The 19,904-nt window shown below is 33.2% G+C and overlaps 1 protein-coding gene across 1 annotated transcript in view; it reads right to left on the reverse strand.

Annotated features, from left to right (window-relative positions):
• LOC131475731 (xylosyltransferase 1-like) overlaps positions 1-19,904 on the reverse strand; it is a 36,589-nt gene that overhangs the window by 3,521 nt on the left and 13,164 nt on the right. The window lies entirely within an intron of this gene.

Here is a 19,904-nt window from a genome sequence, read left to right on the forward strand (position 1 = left end):
AGTCATAGTATAGTATGTCGTCCAAAATCAGTCAAAAAAGTCATAGTATAGCATGTTGTCCAAAATCACTTAAAAAAGTCATAGTACAGTATGTTGTCCGAAATTGGTCAAAAAAGTCATAGTATAGTATGTCGTCCAAAATGAAAAACAAAAAAAAAATACTATAGTATGTCATTCAAAATGACACAAAAAAGTCACAGTATAGTATGTCGTCCAAAATCAGTCAAAAAAGTCAAAGTATAGTATGCCGTCCAAAATCAGTCAAAAAAGTCATAGTATAGTATGTCGTCCAAAATGAGACAAAAAATTCATAGTATAGTATGTCGTCCTAAATCACCTAAAAAAGTCATAGTATAGTATATCGTCCAAAATTGGTCAAAAAAGTCATAGTAAAGTATGTCGTCCAGAATTGGTCAAAAAAGTCATAGTATAGTATGTCGTCCAAAATTGGTCAAAAAAGTCATAGTATAGCATGTTGTCCAAAATCACTTAAAAAAGTCATAGTACAGTATGTTGTCCGAAATTGGTCAAAAAAGTCATAGTATAGTATGTCGTCCAAAATGAAAAACAAAAAAATAATAGTGTAGTATGTCATTCAAAATGACACAAAAAAGTCACAGTATAGTATGTCGTCCAAAATCAGTCAAAAAAGTCAAAGTATAGTATGCCGTCCAAAATCAGTCAAAAAAGTCATAGTATAGTATGTCGTCCAAAATGAGACAAAAAATTCATAGTATAGTATGTCGTCCTTAATCACCTAAAAAAGTCATAGTATAGTATGTCGTCCAAAATCAGTCAAAGAAGTCATAGTATAGCATGTTGTCCAAAATCGGTCAAAAAAGTCATAGTATAGTATGTCGTCCAAAATTGGTCAAAAAAGTCATAGTATAGTATGTCGTCCAAAATCGGACAAAAAAGTCATAGTATAGTATGTCGTCCAAAATTGGTCAAAAAAGTCATAGTATAGTATGTCGTCCAAAATTGGTCAAAAAAGTCATAGTATAGTATGTCGTCCAAAATCAGTCAAAAAAGTCATAGTATAATATGTCGTCCAAAATCAGTCAAAAAAGTCATAGTATAGTATGTCGTCCAAAATCAGTCAAAAAAGTCATAGTATAGCATGTCGTCCAAAATCAGTCAAAAAAGTCAAAGTATAGTATGTCGTCCAAAATGAAAAACAAAAAAATAATAGTATAGTATGTCGTCCAAAATCAGTCAAAAAAGTCATAGTATAGCATATGGTCCAAAATCACTCGAAAAAGTCATAGTATAGCATGTCGTCCAAAATCACTCCAAAAAGTCATAGTATAGCATGTCGTCCAAAATCACTCAAAAAAGTCATAGTGTATTTCGTCCAAATTGACACCAAGATATCTCAGGATTGCAAAGAGCACTTGTCCCAACCAGGGCTTGAACCCAGGTCTTCTCAGTCAAAGGCAGGAGTACTAACCACTACCCCATCCTTTTGATCCCACATCACATGATGTTGTCCTAAATGACACCAAAACGTCATAGTATGGTGTGTTATCCAAAATCACTCAAAAAAGTCATAGTAAAGCATGTCGTCCAAAATCACTCAAAAAAGTCATAGTATAGCATGTCATCCAAAATCACTCAAAAAAGTCATAGTATAGCATGTCGTCTAAAATCATTCAAAAAATTCATAGTATAGTATGTCGTCTAAAATCAGTCAAAAAAGTCATAGTATAGTGTGTCGTCCAAAATCACTCAAGAAAGTCATAGTATAGCATGTCGTCCAAAATTCCTCAAAAAAGTCATAGTATAGTATGTCGTCCAAAATCAGTCAAAAAAGTCATAGTATAGTATGTCGTCCAAAATTGGTCAAAAAAGTCATAGTATAGCATGTTGTCCAAAATCGGTCAAAAAAGTCATAGTATAGTATGTCGTCCAAAATTGGTCAAAAAAGTCATAGTATAGTATGTCGTCCAAAATCGGACAAAAAAGTCATAGTATAGTATGTCGTCCAAAATTGGTCAAAAAAGTCATAGTATAGTATGTCGTCCAAAATTGGTCAAAAAAGTCATAGTATAGTATGTCGTCCAAAATCATCTAAAAAATTCATAGTATAGTATGTCGTCCAAAATCACCTAAAAAAGTCATAGTATAGTATATCGTCCAAAATTGGTCAAAAAAGTCATAGTTAAGTATGTCGTCCAAAATTGGTCAAAAAAGTCATAGTATAGCATGTTGTCCAAAATCACTTAAAAAAGTCATAGTACAGTATGTTGTCCGAAATTGGTCAAAAAAGTCATAGTATAGTATGTCGTCCAAAATGAAAAACAAAAAAATAATAGTATAGTATGTCATTCAAAATGACACAAAAAAGTCACAGTATAGTATGTCGTCCAAAATCAGTCAAAAAAGTCAAAGTATAGTATGCCTTCCAAAATCAGTCAAAAAAGTCATAGTATAGTATGTCGTCCAAAATGAGACAAAAAATTCATAGTATAGTATGTCGTCCTAAATCACCTAAAAAAGTCATAGTATAGTATGTCGTCCAAAATCAGTCAAAGAAGTCATAGTATAGCATGTTGTCCAAAATCGGTCAAAAAAGTCATGGTATAGTATGTCGTCCAAAATTGGTCAAAAAAGTCATAGTATAGCATGTTGTCCAAAATCACTTAAAAAAGTCATAGTACAGTATGTTGTCCGAAATTGGTCAAAAAAGTCATAGTATAGTATGTCGTCCAAAATGAAAAACAAAAAAATAATAGTATAGTATGTCATTCAAAATGACACAAAAAAGTCACAGTATAGTATGTCGTCCAAAATCAGTCAAAAAAGTCAAAGTATAGTATGCCTTCCAAAATCAGTCAAAAAAGTCATAGTATAGTATGTCGTCCAAAATGAGACAAAAAATTCATAGTATAGTATGTCGTCCTAAATCACCTAAAAAAGTCATAGTATAGTATGTCGTCCAAAATCAGTCAAAGAAGTCATAGTATAGCATGTTGTCCAAAATCGGTCAAAAAAGTCATAGTATAGTATGTCGTCCAAAATTGGTCAAAAAAGTCATAGTATAGTATGTCGTCCAAAATCGGACAAAAAAGTCATAGTATAGTATGTCGTCCAAAATTGGTCAAAAAAGTCATAGTATAGTATGTCGTCCAAAATTGGTCAAAAAAGTCATAGTATAGTATGTCGTCCAAAATCAGTCAAAAAAGTCATAGTATAATATGTGGTCCAAAATCAGTCAAAAAAGTCATAGTATAGTATGTCGTCCAAAATCAGTCAAAAAAGTCATAGTATAGCATATGGTCCAAAATCACTCGAAAAAGTCATAGTATAGCATGTCGTCCAAAATCACTCAAGAAAGTCATAGTATAGTATGTCGTCCAAAATTGGTCAAAAAAGTCATAGTATAGTATGTCGTCCAAAATTGGTCAAAAAAGTCATAGTATAGTATGTCGTCCAAAATTGGTCAAAAAAGTCATAGTATAGTATGTCGTCCAAAATCACCTAAAAAAGTCATAGTATAGTATGTCGTCCAAAATTGGTCAAAAAAGTCATAGTATAGTATGTCGTCCAAAATCAGTCAAAAAAGTCATAGTATAGTATGTCGTCCAAAATCACTCAAAAAAGTCATAGTATAGCATGTCGTCCAAAATCAGTCAAAAAAGTCATAGTATAGCATGTCGTCCAAAATCACTCAAAAAAGTCATAGTATAGCATGTCGTCCAAAATCACTCAAAAAAGTCATAGTATAGCATGTCGTCTAAAATCACTCAAAAAATTCATAGTATAGCATGTCGTCCAAAATCAGTCAAAAAAGTCATAGTATAGCATGTCGTCTAAAATCACTCAAAAAATTCATAGTATAGCATGTCGTCCAAAATCAGTCAAAAAAGTCAAAGTATAGTATGTCGTCCAAAATGAAAAACAAAAAAATAATAGTATAGTATGTCGTCCAAAATCAGTCAAAAAAGTCATAGTATAGCATATGGTCCAAAATCACTCGAAAAAGTCATAGTATAGCATGTCGTCCAAAATCACTCCAAAAAGTCATAGTATAGCATGTCGTCCAAAATCACTCAAAAAAGTCATAGTGTATTTCGTCCAAATTGACACCAAGATATCTCAGGATTGCAAAGAGCACTTGTCCCAACCAGGGCTTGAACCCAGGTCTTCTCAGTCAAAGGCAGGAGTACTAACCACTACCCCATCCTTTTGATCCCACATCACATGATGTTGTCCTAAATGACACCAAAACGTCATAGTATGGTGTGTTATCCAAAATCACTCAAAAAAGTCATAGTAAAGCATGTCGTCCAAAATCACTCAAAAAAGTCATAGTATAGCATGTCATCCAAAATCACTCAAAAAAGTCATAGTATAGCATGTCGTCTAAAATCATTCAAAAAATTCATAGTATAGTATGTCGTCCAAAATCAGTCAAAAAAGTCATAGTATAGTGTGTCGTCCAAAATCACTCAAGAAAGTCATAGTATAGCATGTCGTCCAAAATTCCTCAAAAAAGTCATAGTATAGTATGTCGTCCAAAATTGGTCAAAAAAGTCATAGTATAGTATGTCGTCCAAAATCGGACAAAAAAGTCATAGTATAGTATGTCGTCCAAAATTGGTCAAAAAAGTCATAGTATAGTATGTCGTCCAAAATTGGTCAAAAAAGTCATAGTATAGTATGTCGTCCAAAATCATCTAAAAAATTCATAGTATAGTATGTCGTCCAAAATCACCTAAAAAAGTCATAGTATAGTATATCGTCCAAAATTGGTCAAAAAAGTCATAGTTAAGTATGTCGTCCAAAATTGGTCAAAAAAGTCATAGTATAGCATGTTGTCCAAAATCACTTAAAAAAGTCATAGTACAGTATGTTGTCCGAAATTGGTCAAAAAAGTCATAGTATAGTATGTCGTCCAAAATGAAAAACAAAAAAATAATAGTATAGTATGTCATTCAAAATGACACAAAAAAGTCACAGTATAGTATGTCGTCCAAAATCAGTCAAAAAAGTCAAAGTATAGTATGCCTTCCAAAATCAGTCAAAAAAGTCATAGTATAGTATGTCGTCCAAAATGAGACAAAAAATTCATAGTATAGTATGTCGTCCTAAATCACCTAAAAAAGTCATAGTATAGTATGTCGTCCAAAATCAGTCAAAGAAGTCATAGTATAGCATGTTGTCCAAAATCGGTCAAAAAAGTCATGGTATAGTATGTCGTCCAAAATTGGTCAAAAAAGTCATAGTATAGCATGTTGTCCAAAATCACTTAAAAAAGTCATAGTACAGTATGTTGTCCGAAATTGGTCAAAAAAGTCATAGTATAGTATGTCGTCCAAAATGAAAAACAAAAAAATAATAGTATAGTATGTCATTCAAAATGACACAAAAAAGTCACAGTATAGTATGTCGTCCAAAATCAGTCAAAAAAGTCAAAGTATAGTATGCCTTCCAAAATCAGTCAAAAAAGTCATAGTATAGTATGTCGTCCAAAATGAGACAAAAAATTCATAGTATAGTATGTCGTCCTAAATCACCTAAAAAAGTCATAGTATAGTATGTCGTCCAAAATCAGTCAAAGAAGTCATAGTATAGCATGTTGTCCAAAATCGGTCAAAAAAGTCATAGTATAGTATGTCGTCCAAAATTGGTCAAAAAAGTCATAGTATAGTATGTCGTCCAAAATCGGACAAAAAAGTCATAGTATAGTATGTCGTCCAAAATTGGTCAAAAAAGTCATAGTATAGTATGTCGTCCAAAATTGGTCAAAAAAGTCATAGTATAGTATGTCGTCCAAAATCAGTCAAAAAAGTCATAGTATAATATGTGGTCCAAAATCAGTCAAAAAAGTCATAGTATAGTATGTCGTCCAAAATCAGTCAAAAAAGTCATAGTATAGCATATGGTCCAAAATCACTCGAAAAAGTCATAGTATAGCATGTCGTCCAAAATCACTCAAGAAAGTCATAGTATAGTATGTCGTCCAAAATTGGTCAAAAAAGTCATAGTATAGTATGTCGTCCAAAATTGGTCAAAAAAGTCATAGTATAGTATGTCGTCCAAAATTGGTCAAAAAAGTCATAGTATAGTATGTCGTCCAAAATCACCTAAAAAAGTCATAGTATAGTATGTCGTCCAAAATTGGTCAAAAAAGTCATAGTATAGTATGTCGTCCAAAATCAGTCAAAAAAGTCATAGTATAGTATGTCGTCCAAAATCACTCAAAAAAGTCATAGTATAGCATGTCGTCCAAAATCAGTCAAAAAAGTCATAGTATAGCATGTCGTCCAAAATCACTCAAAAAAGTCATAGTATAGCATGTCGTCCAAAATCACTCAAAAAAGTCATAGTATAGCATGTCGTCTAAAATCACTCAAAAAATTCATAGTATAGCATGTCGTCCAAAATCAGTCAAAAAAGTCATAGTATAGCATGTCGTCTAAAATCACTCAAAAAATTCATAGTATAGCATGTCGTCCAAAATCAGTCAAAAAAGTCAAAGTATAGTATGTCGTCCAAAATGAAAAACAAAAAAATAATAGTATAGTATGTCGTCCAAAATCAGTCAAAAAAGTCATAGTATAGCATATGGTCCAAAATCACTCGAAAAAGTCATAGTATAGCATGTCGTCCAAAATCACTCCAAAAAGTCATAGTATAGCATGTCGTCCAAAATCACTCAAAAAAGTCATAGTGTATTTCGTCCAAATTGACACCAAGATATCTCAGGATTGCAAAGAGCACTTGTCCCAACCAGGGCTTGAACCCAGGTCTTCTCAGTCAAAGGCAGGAGTACTAACCACTACCCCATCCTTTTGATCCCACATCACATGATGTTGTCCTAAATGACACCAAAACGTCATAGTATGGTGTGTTATCCAAAATCACTCAAAAAAGTCATAGTAAAGCATGTCGTCCAAAATCACTCAAAAAAGTCATAGTATAGCATGTCATCCAAAATCACTCAAAAAAGTCATAGTATAGCATGTCGTCTAAAATCATTCAAAAAATTCATAGTATAGTATGTCGTCCAAAATCAGTCAAAAAAGTCATAGTATAGTGTGTCGTCCAAAATCACTCAAGAAAGTCATAGTATAGCATGTCGTCCAAAATTCCTCAAAAAAGTCATAGTATAGTATGTCGTCCAAAATCAGTCAAAAAAGTCATAGTATAGTATGTCGTCCAAAATCGGACAAAAAAGTCATAGTATAGTATGTCGTCCAAAATCGGTCAAAAAAGTCATAGTATAGTATGTCGTCCAAAATTGGTCAAAAAAGTCATAGTATAGTATGTCGTCCAAAATCAGTCAAAAAAGTCATAGTATAATATGTGGTCCAAAATCAGTCAAAAAAGTCATAGTATAGTATGTCGTCCAAAATCAGTCAAAAAAGTCATAGTATAGCATATGGTCCAAAATCACTCGAAAAAGTCATAGTATAGCATGTCGTCCAAAATCACTCAAGAAAGTCATAGTATAGTATGTCGTCCAAAATTGGTCAAAAAAGTCATAGTATAGTATGTCGTCCAAAATTGGTCAAAAAAGTCATAGTATAGTATGTCGTCCAAAATTGGTCAAAAAAGTCATAGTATAGTATGTCGTCCAAAATCACCTAAAAAAGTCATAGTATAGTATGTCGTCCAAAATTGGTCAAAAAATTCATAGTATAGCATGTCGTCCAAAATCAGTCAAAAAAGTCATAGTATAGCATGTCGTCTAAAATCACTCAAAAAATTCATAGTATAGCATGTCGTCCAAAATCAGTCAAAAAAGTCAAAGTATAGTATGTCGTCCAAAATGAAAAACAAAAAAATAATAGTATAGTATGTCATTCAAAATGACACAAAAAAGTCACAGTATAGTATGTCGTCCAAAATCAGTCAAAAAAGTCAAAGTATAGTATGCCTTCCAAAATCAGTCAAAAAAGTCATAGTATAGTATGTCGTCCAAAATGAGACAAAAAATTCATAGTATAGTATGTCGTCCTAAATCACCTAAAAAAGTCATAGTATAGTATGTCGTCCAAAATCAGTCAAAGAAGTCATAGTATAGCATGTTGTCCAAAATCGGTCAAAAAAGTCATAGTATAGTATGTCGTCCAAAATCGGACAAAAAAGTCATAGTATAGTATGTCGTCCAAAATCGGTCAAAAAAGTCATAGTATAGTATGTCGTCCAAAATTGGTCAAAAAAGTCATAGTATAGTATGTCGTCCAAAATCAGTCAAAAAAGTCATAGTATAATATGTGGTCCAAAATCAGTCAAAAAAGTCATAGTATAGTATGTCGTCCAAAATCAGTCAAAAAAGTCATAGTATAGCATATGGTCCAAAATCACTCGAAAAAGTCATAGTATAGCATGTCGTCCAAAATCACTCAAGAAAGACATAGTATAGTATGTCGTCCAAAATTGGTCAAAAAAGTCATAGTATAGTATGTCGTCCAAAATTGGTCAAAAAAGTCATAGTATAGTATGTCGTCCAAAATTGGTCAAAAAATTCATAGTATAGCATGTCGTCCAAAATCAGTCAAAAAAGTCATAGTATAGCATGTCGTCTAAAATCACTCAAAAAATTCATAGTATAGCATGTCGTCCAAAATCAGTCAAAAAAGTCAAAGTATAGTATGTCGTCCAAAATGAAAAACAAAAAAATAATAGTATAGTATGTCATTCAAAATGACACAAAAAAGTCACAGTATAGTATGTCGTCCAAAATCAGTCAAAAAAGTCAAAGTATAGTATGCCTTCCAAAATCAGTCAAAAAAGTCATAGTATAGTATGTCGTCCAAAATGAGACAAAAAATTCATAGTATAGTATGTCGTCCTAAATCACCTAAAAAAGTCATAGTATAGTATGTCGTCCAAAATCAGTCAAAGAAGTCATAGTATAGCATGTTGTCCAAAATCGGTCAAAAAAGTCATAGTATAGTATGTCGTCCAAAATTGGTCAAAAAAGTCATAGTATAGTATGTCGTCCAAAATCGGACAAAAAAGTCATAGTATAGTATGTCGTCCAAAATTGGTCAAAAAAGTCATAGTATAGTATGTCGTCCAAAATTGGTCAAAAAAGTCATAGTATAGTATGTCGTCCAAAATCAGTCAAAAAAGTCATAGTATAATATGTCGTCCAAAATCAGTCAAAAAAGTCATAGTATAGTATGTCGTCCAAAATCAGTCAAAAAAGTCATAGTATAGCATGTCGTCCAAAATCAGTCAAAAAAGTCAAAGTATAGTATGTCGTCCAAAATGAAAAACAAAAAAATAATAGTATAGTATGTCGTCCAAAATCAGTCAAAAAAGTCATAGTATAGCATATGGTCCAAAATCACTCGAAAAAGTCATAGTATAGCATGTCGTCCAAAATCACTCCAAAAAGTCATAGTATAGCATGTCGTCCAAAATCACTCAAAAAAGTCATAGTGTATTTCGTCCAAATTGACACCAAGATATCTCAGGATTGCAAAGAGCACTTGTCCCAACCAGGGCTTGAACCCAGGTCTTCTCAGTCAAAGGCAGGAGTACTAACCACTACCCCATCCTTTTGATCCCACATCACATGATGTTGTCCTAAATGACACCAAAACGTCATAGTATGGTGTGTTATCCAAAATCACTCAAAAAAGTCATAGTAAAGCATGTCGTCCAAAATCACTCAAAAAAGTCATAGTATAGCATGTCATCCAAAATCACTCAAAAAAGTCATAGTATAGCATGTCGTCTAAAATCATTCAAAAAATTCATAGTATAGTATGTCGTCTAAAATCAGTCAAAAAAGTCATAGTATAGTGTGTCGTCCAAAATCACTCAAGAAAGTCATAGTATAGCATGTCGTCCAAAATTCCTCAAAAAAGTCATAGTATAGTATGTCGTCCAAAATCAGTCAAAAAAGTCATAGTATAGTATGTCGTCCAAAATTGGTCAAAAAAGTCATAGTATAGCATGTTGTCCAAAATCGGTCAAAAAAGTCATAGTATAGTATGTCGTCCAAAATTGGTCAAAAAAGTCATAGTATAGTATGTCGTCCAAAATCGGACAAAAAAGTCATAGTATAGTATGTCGTCCAAAATTGGTCAAAAAAGTCATAGTATAGTATGTCGTCCAAAATTGGTCAAAAAAGTCATAGTATAGTATGTCGTCCAAAATCATCTAAAAAATTCATAGTATAGTATGTCGTCCAAAATCACCTAAAAAAGTCATAGTATAGTATATCGTCCAAAATTGGTCAAAAAAGTCATAGTTAAGTATGTCGTCCAAAATTGGTCAAAAAAGTCATAGTATAGCATGTTGTCCAAAATCACTTAAAAAAGTCATAGTACAGTATGTTGTCCGAAATTGGTCAAAAAAGTCATAGTATAGTATGTCGTCCAAAATGAAAAACAAAAAAATAATAGTATAGTATGTCATTCAAAATGACACAAAAAAGTCACAGTATAGTATGTCGTCCAAAATCAGTCAAAAAAGTCAAAGTATAGTATGCCTTCCAAAATCAGTCAAAAAAGTCATAGTATAGTATGTCGTCCAAAATGAGACAAAAAATTCATAGTATAGTATGTCGTCCTAAATCACCTAAAAAAGTCATAGTATAGTATGTCGTCCAAAATCAGTCAAAGAAGTCATAGTATAGCATGTTGTCCAAAATCGGTCAAAAAAGTCATGGTATAGTATGTCGTCCAAAATTGGTCAAAAAAGTCATAGTATAGCATGTTGTCCAAAATCACTTAAAAAAGTCATAGTACAGTATGTTGTCCGAAATTGGTCAAAAAAGTCATAGTATAGTATGTCGTCCAAAATGAAAAACAAAAAAATAATAGTATAGTATGTCATTCAAAATGACACAAAAAAGTCACAGTATAGTATGTCGTCCAAAATCAGTCAAAAAAGTCAAAGTATAGTATGCCTTCCAAAATCAGTCAAAAAAGTCATAGTATAGTATGTCGTCCAAAATGAGACAAAAAATTCATAGTATAGTATGTCGTCCTAAATCACCTAAAAAAGTCATAGTATAGTATGTCGTCCAAAATCAGTCAAAGAAGTCATAGTATAGCATGTTGTCCAAAATCGGTCAAAAAAGTCATAGTATAGTATGTCGTCCAAAATTGGTCAAAAAAGTCATAGTATAGTATGTCGTCCAAAATCGGACAAAAAAGTCATAGTATAGTATGTCGTCCAAAATTGGTCAAAAAAGTCATAGTATAGTATGTCGTCCAAAATTGGTCAAAAAAGTCATAGTATAGTATGTCGTCCAAAATCAGTCAAAAAAGTCATAGTATAATATGTGGTCCAAAATCAGTCAAAAAAGTCATAGTATAGTATGTCGTCCAAAATCAGTCAAAAAAGTCATAGTATAGCATATGGTCCAAAATCACTCGAAAAAGTCATAGTATAGCATGTCGTCCAAAATCACTCAAGAAAGTCATAGTATAGTATGTCGTCCAAAATTGGTCAAAAAAGTCATAGTATAGTATGTCGTCCAAAATTGGTCAAAAAAGTCATAGTATAGTATGTCGTCCAAAATTGGTCAAAAAAGTCATAGTATAGTATGTCGTCCAAAATCACCTAAAAAAGTCATAGTATAGTATGTCGTCCAAAATTGGTCAAAAAAGTCATAGTATAGTATGTCGTCCAAAATCAGTCAAAAAAGTCATAGTATAGTATGTCGTCCAAAATCACTCAAAAAAGTCATAGTATAGCATGTCGTCCAAAATCAGTCAAAAAAGTCATAGTATAGCATGTCGTCCAAAATCACTCAAAAAAGTCATAGTATAGCATGTCGTCCAAAATCACTCAAAAAAGTCATAGTATAGCATGTCGTCTAAAATCACTCAAAAAATTCATAGTATAGCATGTCGTCCAAAATCAGTCAAAAAAGTCATAGTATAGCATGTCGTCTAAAATCACTCAAAAAATTCATAGTATAGCATGTCGTCCAAAATCAGTCAAAAAAGTCAAAGTATAGTATGTCGTCCAAAATGAAAAACAAAAAAATAATAGTATAGTATGTCGTCCAAAATCAGTCAAAAAAGTCATAGTATAGCATATGGTCCAAAATCACTCGAAAAAGTCATAGTATAGCATGTCGTCCAAAATCACTCCAAAAAGTCATAGTATAGCATGTCGTCCAAAATCACTCAAAAAAGTCATAGTGTATTTCGTCCAAATTGACACCAAGATATCTCAGGATTGCAAAGAGCACTTGTCCCAACCAGGGCTTGAACCCAGGTCTTCTCAGTCAAAGGCAGGAGTACTAACCACTACCCCATCCTTTTGATCCCACATCACATGATGTTGTCCTAAATGACACCAAAACGTCATAGTATGGTGTGTTATCCAAAATCACTCAAAAAAGTCATAGTAAAGCATGTCGTCCAAAATCACTCAAAAAAGTCATAGTATAGCATGTCATCCAAAATCACTCAAAAAAGTCATAGTATAGCATGTCGTCTAAAATCATTCAAAAAATTCATAGTATAGTATGTCGTCCAAAATCAGTCAAAAAAGTCATAGTATAGTGTGTCGTCCAAAATCACTCAAGAAAGTCATAGTATAGCATGTCGTCCAAAATTCCTCAAAAAAGTCATAGTATAGTATGTCGTCCAAAATCAGTCAAAAAAGTCATAGTATAGTATGTCGTCCAAAATCGGACAAAAAAGTCATAGTATAGTATGTCGTCCAAAATCGGTCAAAAAAGTCATAGTATAGTATGTCGTCCAAAATTGGTCAAAAAAGTCATAGTATAGTATGTCGTCCAAAATCAGTCAAAAAAGTCATAGTATAATATGTGGTCCAAAATCAGTCAAAAAAGTCATAGTATAGTATGTCGTCCAAAATCAGTCAAAAAAGTCATAGTATAGCATATGGTCCAAAATCACTCGAAAAAGTCATAGTATAGCATGTCGTCCAAAATCACTCAAGAAAGTCATAGTATAGTATGTCGTCCAAAATTGGTCAAAAAAGTCATAGTATAGTATGTCGTCCAAAATTGGTCAAAAAAGTCATAGTATAGTATGTCGTCCAAAATTGGTCAAAAAAGTCATAGTATAGTATGTCGTCCAAAATCACCTAAAAAAGTCATAGTATAGTATGTCGTCCAAAATTGGTCAAAAAATTCATAGTATAGCATGTCGTCCAAAATCAGTCAAAAAAGTCATAGTATAGCATGTCGTCTAAAATCACTCAAAAAATTCATAGTATAGCATGTCGTCCAAAATCAGTCAAAAAAGTCAAAGTATAGTATGTCGTCCAAAATGAAAAACAAAAAAATAATAGTATAGTATGTCATTCAAAATGACACAAAAAAGTCACAGTATAGTATGTCGTCCAAAATCAGTCAAAAAAGTCAAAGTATAGTATGCCTTCCAAAATCAGTCAAAAAAGTCATAGTATAGTATGTCGTCCAAAATGAGACAAAAAATTCATAGTATAGTATGTCGTCCTAAATCACCTAAAAAAGTCATAGTATAGTATGTCGTCCAAAATCAGTAAAAGAAGTCATAGTATAGCATGTTGTCCAAAATCGGTCAAAAAAGTCATAGTATAGTATGTCGTCCAAAATCGGACAAAAAAGTCATAGTATAGTATGTCGTCCAAAATCGGTCAAAAAAGTCATAGTATAGTATGTCGTCCAAAATTGGTCAAAAAAGTCATAGTATAGTATGTCGTCCAAAATCAGTCAAAAAAGTCATAGTATAATATGTGGTCCAAAATCAGTCAAAAAAGTCATAGTATAGTATGTCGTCCAAAATCAGTCAAAAAAGTCATAGTATAGCATATGGTCCAAAATCACTCGAAAAAGTCATAGTATAGCATGTCGTCCAAAATCACTCAAGAAAGACATAGTATAGTATGTCGTCCAAAATTGGTCAAAAAAGTCATAGTATAGTATGTCGTCCAAAATTGGTCAAAAAAGTCATAGTATAGTATGTCGTCCAAAATTGGTCAAAAAAGTCATAGTATAGTATGTCGTCCAAAATCACCTAAAAAAGTCATAGTATAGTATGTCGTCCAAAATTGGTCAAAAAATTCATAGTATAGCATGTCGTCCAAAATCAGTCAAAAAAGTCATAGTATAGCATGTCGTCTAAAATCACTCAAAAAATTCATAGTATAGCATGTCGTCCAAAATCAGTCAAAAAAGTCAAAGTATAGTATGTCGTCCAAAATGAAAAACAAAAAAATAATAGTATAGTATGTCATTCAAAATGACACAAAAAAGTCACAGTATAGTATGTCGTCCAAAATCAGTCAAAAAAGTCAAAGTATAGTATGCCTTCCAAAATCAGTCAAAAAAGTCATAGTATAGTATGTCGTCCAAAATGAGACAAAAAATTCATAGTATAGTATGTCGTCCTAAATCACCTAAAAAAGTCATAGTATAGTATGTCGTCCAAAATCAGTCAAAGAAGTCATAGTATAGCATGTTGTCCAAAATCGGTCAAAAAAGTCATAGTATAGTATGTCGTCCAAAATTGGTCAAAAAAGTCATAGTATAGTATGTCGTCCAAAATCGGACAAAAAAGTCATAGTATAGTATGTCGTCCAAAATTGGTCAAAAAAGTCATAGTATAGTATGTCGTCCAAAATTGGTCAAAAAAGTCATAGTATAGTATGTCGTCCAAAATCAGTCAAAAAAGTCATAGTATAGTATGTCGTCCAAAATTGGTCAAAAAAGTCATAGTATAGTATGTCGTCCAAAATTGGTCAAAAAAGTCATAGTATAATATGTGGTCCAAAATCAGTCAAAAAAGTCATAGTATAGTATGTCGTCCAAAATCAGTCAAAAAAGTCATAGTATAGCATATGGTCCAAAATCACTCGAAAAAGTCATAGTATAGCATGTCGTCCAAAATCACTCAAGAAAGTCATAGTATAGTATGTCGTCCAAAATTGGTCAAAAAAGTCATAGTATAGTATGTCGTCCAAAATTGGTCAAAAAAGTCATAGTATAGTATGTCGTCCAAAATTGGTCAAAAAAGTCATAGTATAGTATGTCGTCCAAAATCACCTAAAAAAGTCATAGTATAGTATGTCGTCCAAAATTGGTCAAAAAAGTCATAGTATAGTATGTCGTCCAAAATCAGTCAAAAAAGTCATAGTATAGTATGTCGTCCAAAATCACTCAAAAAAGTCATAGTATAGCATGTCGTCCAAAATCAGTCAAAAAAGTCATAGTATAGCATGTCGTCCAAAATCACTCAAAAAAGTCATAGTATAGCATGTCGTCCAAAATCACTCAAAAAAGTCATAGTATAGCATGTCGTCTAAAATCACTCAAAAAATTCATAGTATAGCATGTCGTCCAAAATCAGTCAAAAAAGTCATAGTATAGCATGTCGTCTAAAATCACTCAAAAAATTCATAGTATAGCATGTCGTCCAAAATCAGTCAAAAAAGTCAAAGTATAGTATGTCGTCCAAAATGAAAAACAAAAAAATAATAGTATAGTATGTCGTCCAAAATCAGTCAAAAAAGTCATAGTATAGCATATGGTCCAAAATCACTCGAAAAAGTCATAGTATAGCATGTCGTCCAAAATCACTCCAAAAAGTCATAGTATAGCATGTCGTCCAAAATCACTCAAAAAAGTCATAGTGTATTTCGTCCAAATTGACACCAAGATATCTCAGGATTGCAAAGAGCACTTGTCCCAACCAGGGCTTGAACCCAGGTCTTCTCAGTCAAAGGCAGGAGTACTAACCACTACCCCATCCTTTTGATCCCACATCACATGATGTTGTCCTAAATGACACCAAAACGTCATAGTATGGTGTGTTATCCAAAATCACTCAAAAAAGTCATAGTAAAGCATGTCGTCCAAAATCACTCAAAAAAGTCATAGTATAGCATGTCATCCAAAATCACTCAAAAAGTCATAGTATAGCATGTCGTCTAAAATCATTCAAAAAATTCATAGTATAGTATGTCGTCCAAAATCAGTCAAAAAAGTCATAGTATAGTGTGTCGTCCAAAATCACTCAAGAAAGTCATAGTATAGCATGTCGTCCAAAATTCCTCAAAAAAGTCATAGTATAGTATGTCGTCCAAAATCAGTCAAAAAAGTCATAGTATAGCATATGGTCCAAAATCACTCAAAAAAGTCATAGTATAGCATGTCGTCCAAAATCACTCAAAAAAGTCATAGTATAGCATATGGTCCAAAATCACTCAAAAAAGTCATAGTATAGCATGTCGTCCAAAATCACTCCAAAAAGTCATAGTATAGCATGTCGTCCAAAATCACTCCAAAAAGTCATAGTATAGCATGTCGTCCAAAATCACTCAAAAAAGTCATAGTGTATTTCGTCCAAATTGACACCAAGATATCTCAGGATTGCAAAGAGCACTTGTCCCAACCAGGACTTGAACCCCGGTCTTCTCAGTCAAAGGCAGGATTACTAACCACTACCCCATCCTTTCGATCCCACATCACATGATGTTGTCCTAAATGACACCGAAACGTCATAGTATGGTGTGTTATCCAAAATCAGTCAAAAAAGTCATAGTATAGTATGTCGTCCAAAATCAGTCAAAAAAGTCATAGTATAGCATATGGTCCAAAATCACTCAAAAAAGTCATAGTATAGCATGTCGTCCAAAATCACTCAAAAAAGTCATAGTATAGCATGTCGTCCAAAATCACTCAATAAAGTCATAGTATAGCATGTAGTCCAAAATCACTCAAAAAAGTCATAGTATAGCATGTCGTCCAAAATCAGTCAAAAAAGTCATAGTATAGTATGTCGTCCAAAATCAGTCAAAAAAGTCATAGTATAGTATGTCGTCCAAAATCAGTCAAAAAAGTCATAGTATAGCATATGGTCCAAAATCACTCAAAAAAGTCATAGTATAGTATGTCGTCCAAAATCACTCAAAAAAGTCATAGTATAGCATGTCGTCCAAAATCACTCCAAAAAGTCATAGTATAGCATGTCGTCCAAAATCACTCAAAAAAGTCATAGTGTATTTCGTCCAAATTGACACCAAGATATCTCAGGATTGCAAAGAGCACTTGTCCCAACCAGGGCTTGAACCCCGGTCTTCTCAGTCAAAGGCAGGAGTACTAACCACTACCCCATCCTTTTGATCCCACATCACATGATGTTGTCCTAAATGACACCAAAACGTCATAGTATGGTGTGTTATCCAAAATCAGTCAAAAAAGTCATAGTATAGCATGTCGTCCAAAATCACTCAAAAAAGTCATAGTATAGTATGTCGTCCAAAGTTGGTCAAAAAAAGTCAAAGTATAGTATGTCGTCCAAAATTGGTCAAAAAAGTCATAGTATAGTATGTCGTCCAAAATCATCTAAAGAAGTCATAGTATAGTATGTCGTTCAAAATTGGTCAAAAAAGTCATAGTATAGTATGTCGTCCCAAAATCAGAGTAAGACCTAAAGGTGTCTTGGTTATTGTCAAGGATAGGATTCGAACCACTATCCACTAAGGGAGGCTGGCACCCAAAGAGTAGCATGATAAACCACTCAGCCAACTGAAATGGCAGTTAAGTCACACGCAATTTAATTCACACAAGAAACACAATGTTGTCCAAAATCTGTCAAAAAATTCATAGTATAGTATGTCGTCCAAAATTGGTCAAAAAAGTCATAGTATAGTATGTCGTCCAAAATCACTCAAAAAAGTCATAGCATGTCGTCCAAAATCACTCAAAAAAGTCGTAGTGTATTTCGTCCAAATTGACACCAAGACATCTCAGGATTGCAAAGAGGACTTGTCCCAACCAGGGCTTGAACCCCAGACTTCTCAGTGAAAGGCAGGAGTACTAACCACTACCCCATCCTTTTGATCCCACATCACATGATGTTGTCCTAAATGACACCAAAACGTCATAGTATGGTGTGTTATCCAAAATCAGTCAAAAAAGTCATAGTATAGCATGTCGTCCAAAATCACTCAAAGAAGTCATAGTATAGTATGACGTCCAAAATCACTCAAAAAAGTCATAGTATAGTATGTCGTCTAAAATCACTCAAACAATTCATAGTATAGTATGTCGTCCAAAATCACCTAAAAAAGTCATAGTATAGTATGTCGTCTAAAATCACTCAAACAATTCATAGTATAGTATGTCGTCCAAAATCACTCAAAAAAGTCATAGTATAGTATGTCGTCTAAAATCACTCAAACAATTCATAGTATAGTATGTCGTCCAAAATCACCTAAAAAAGTTATAGTATAGTATATCGTCCAAAATTGGTCAAAAAAGTCATAGTATAGTATGTCGTCCAAAATTGGTCAAAAAAGTCATAGTATAGTATGTCGTCCAAAATCGGACAAAAAAGTCATAGTATAGTATGTTGTCCAAAATCACTCAAAAAAGTCATAGTATAGTATGTCGTCCAAAATCACTCAAAAAAGTCATAGTATAGCATGTCGTCCAAAATCACTCAAAAAAGTCATAGTATAGCATGTCGTCCAAAATTCCTCAAAAAAGTCATAGTATAGTATGTCGTCCAAAATCAGTCAAAAAAGTCATAGTATAGTATGTCGTCCAAAATCAGTCAAAAAAGTCATAGTATAGTATGTCGTCCAAAATCAGTCAAAAAAGTCATAGTATAGCATATGGTCCAAAATCACTCAAAAAAGTCATAGTATAGCATGTCGTCCAAAATCACTCAAAAAAGTCATAGTATAGCATATGGTCCAAAATCACTCAAAAAAGTCATAGTATAGCATGTCGTCCAAAATCACTCCAAAAAGTCATAGTATAGCATGTCGTCCAAAATCACTCCAAAAAGTCATAGTATAGCATGTCGTCCAAAATCACTCAAAAAAGTCATAGTGTATTTCGTCCAAATTGACACCAAGATATCTCAGGATTGCAAAGAGCACTTGTCCCAACCAGGACTTGAACCCCGGTCTTCTCAGTCAAAGGCAGGATTACTAACCACTACCCCATCCTTTCGATCCCACATCACATGATGTTGTCCTAAATGACACCGAAACGTCATAGTATGGTGTGTTATCCAAAATCAGTCAAAAAAGTCATAGTATAGCATGTCGTCCAAAATCAGTCAAAAAAGTCATAGTATAGTATGTCGTCCAAAGTTGGTCAAAAAAAGTCAAAGTATAGTATGTCGTCCAAAATTGGTCAAAAAAGTCATAGTATAGTATGTCGTCCAAAATTGGTCAAAAAAGTCATAGTATAGCATGTCGTCCAAAATTGGTCAAAAAAATAGTCTAGTATGTCGTCCAAAATCACGTAAAAAATTCATAGTATAGTATGTTGTCCAAAATTGGTCAAAAAAGTCATAGTATAGCATGTTGTCCAAAATCACCTAAAAATTCATAGTATAGCATGTCGTCCAAAATCGGTCAAAAAAGTCATACTACACTATGTCGTCCAAAATCGGTCAAAAAAGTCATAGTATAGCATGTTGTCCAAAATCGGTCAAAAAAGTCATAGTTTAGTATGTCGTCCAAAATCACCTAAAAAAATCATAGTATAGTAGGTCGTCCAAAATCAGTCAAATAAGTCATAGTATAGTATGTCGTCCAAAATTGGTCAAAAAAGTCATAGTATGAGATTTTTTTCAGGTCGTATTTTACGCGTTCCGGGGATTTTTTTGGGGGTCTGTTTTTCTGAGTCAATGAGATAGCGGAGTAGCTAACCACCTTGACTGCTGAATTGAAAGTGAAAAAAATCCAAAAAAATCTTGTAAAAACAGATTTTAGGTGAATTGCTGTTTCCTCGCAATTCAGAGTTGATGTATATATTTTATATTATACTTAAAGGTTTTACAGTTTTAATATATCGGTACCTGATATCTTAAAACCCTGAACTATCCCATTGCATGGTAACGATGCTAAGCATCAGCGTGTGAGAATGCTGCAAGTGTTTATCTCAAGTTTCAGAAGCGCCTGTGAAGCCGACACCCTCACAGGCGTGTTAGCATGGCTGGCAGAGTGAG

This window comes from Solea solea, chromosome 16 (genome assembly GCF_958295425.1).
Source record: "Solea solea chromosome 16, fSolSol10.1, whole genome shotgun sequence".
Lineage (NCBI taxonomy): Eukaryota > Metazoa > Chordata > Actinopteri > Pleuronectiformes > Soleidae > Solea > Solea solea.